The following is a 2,097-nucleotide window of genomic DNA, read 5'->3' as shown; positions in this document are numbered from 1 at the left end:
TAGGGTCACAAAAGAGTTGGACACGACTTAAGTGACTAAACAACAAAACAACATACCATAAATTGGGTTGTACTTCTTCCAAACATAGTCTAACATGGCTTTTTGCTTGTTTCTTCAAATCCACCTTCCTCCAACAGCACTTGCTGACAGGACCATGGATTATACTGCCACCGTGTCACTTCTGTGTTTTATTTCAGCCTTTTTATTACTGCAGCAGGACAAAATGATTCTATAATGGTTTATGGCTTTCTGTCTTTGCCATTTAATTAAGAACCTCGAGGTGTGTATTTATTATTCCTTAATGAAATTTTGTAAATTACGTAATTGAATATTGGATGACTTTAAGCATTGAAAAAATTGTAGTGGCTTGTCTTCATGTTCTGGATATTAAATTTTTAAATGACATTAATCATGCTGGTCTTGAAATATTCGTCAGTGCCACCTGACTCAACATACACTTAGAATGAGGAACGTCATTGTTAAATGTATGTTGTAAGTGGACATTATTAATGTGCAATGTAAATCCATAGTCTTGATAATTTAGAACTTTTTGGCAATTCCCAGTGGTTAGGACTCCTAGCTTTCACTGCTAATGGTCTGGGTTCAATCCCTGGTTGGGGAACAAGGATCCTGAAAGCCACCTCAAAAAAAAAAACAAACCCGTTTTTACCAACTTCTTATCAGATAATCGGAGAAGGCAATGGCACCCCACTCCAGTACTCTTGCCTAGAAAATCCCATGGATGGAGGAGCCTCGTAGGCTGCAGTCCATGGGGTCGCTAAGAGTCGGACACAACTGAGTGACTTCACTTTCACTTTTCACTTCCATGCATTGGAGAAGGAAATGGCAACCCACTCCAGTATTCTTGCCTGGAGAATCCCAGGGACGGCGGAGCCTGGTGGGCTGCCGTCTATGGGGTCACACAGAGTCAGACACGACTGAAGCGACTTAGCAGTATCAGATGGTAATATTTGTAACCTGATAATGTGGCCAGTGAAGGGTTTGTACTAGGAGTAGAAACGTCAATCTTATCATTTTCTTGTTCTTTGTAGTGAAAATGATATGCTGCAAGAGTCTTGTAAAGCCACTTGCACATTTATTTACATTATTTGCCTAAAACATAAAGTTCCTTTAACCTGGTGAATGAGCCCTGGACTCAGAATGCAAGCAAATGCATTGGGTACTTTGATTTAAAAAAAAAAAAAAAAAGAACTGGGCTAGCGAGAGCCATGGCGGGCTTGGTGGACTTTCAGGAGGAGGAACAGGTGAAGTCCTTTCTGGAGAACATGAAAGTGGAGTGCAACTACCAGTGCTACCGCGAGAAGGACCCGGACGGTTGCTATCGGCTGGTGGACTATTTGGAAGGGATCCAGAAGAATTTTGATGAGGCTGCCAAGGTGTTGAAGTTCAACTGTGAAGAGAACAAACACAGTGATAGCTGCTACAAACTGGGGGCCTATTATGTGACTGGGAAAGTGCCCAGTGAAGCCTGGTTAGAAGGACAATCAGTAAAAGTTTGCTGAAGAGGATACCTTTTTTAAATCTCTGGAACTCTGTGGACTATTTCTGCCTTCACATGGAACATACGGTCTGTGGTAGTCTCAAATTTGAAGAAAGTTTAGCATTAACAGGAATATAAAGTTCCCTTGCTTAAGCAGAGGGGCATTTCTTTAGCCCATTTTCATTAATTTATGGTTTGTAAGTAATATATAGCTGCATTATTATTTTTTAAAAATCTGTGTGCCAATAGTAGCAGTTTAGTTAAATAATGTTACTTCCATCAACTAGAATGTTATTTAACCCATTAAAAAATAATGTTTCTAAATAGTTTTTGTTGATGTCAGGAAGAGTTTATAATATAATATTCAATGAAGAAAGCTGAACAGAAAGTTATGTGTGAACTCACCTGTACAATATGGAAAAATAAAAATGTTCCTAGATGTTAAAAAAAAAAACAACCAAACCAATGTAGGCCCCATGCAGCACCACGGGTCAGGGGGCAGCCACAAATATCAGGTGAAGGAAAGGATGAACCTTGACGTGTTGACCATATGGACAAGGCAGAAATTCACAGTGGTGCTCACCAGAGTAGCAGGT

The 2,097-nt window shown here is 39.9% G+C and overlaps 1 pseudogene; it reads left to right on the top strand.

Annotated features, from left to right (window-relative positions):
• Positions 1–1,198: 1,198 nt before the first annotated feature.
• On the top strand, positions 1,199–1,875 carry LOC113886191 (annotated as a pseudogene).
• The last annotated feature ends 222 nt before the right edge of the window (positions 1,876–2,097 follow it).

The sequence above is a fragment of the Bos indicus x Bos taurus genome, chromosome 29 (genome assembly GCF_003369695.1).
Source record: "Bos indicus x Bos taurus breed Angus x Brahman F1 hybrid chromosome 29, Bos_hybrid_MaternalHap_v2.0, whole genome shotgun sequence".
NCBI classification, from domain to species: Eukaryota; Metazoa; Chordata; class Mammalia; order Artiodactyla; family Bovidae; genus Bos; species Bos indicus x Bos taurus.
This window is presented reverse-complemented; position numbering and strand designations above follow the sequence as displayed.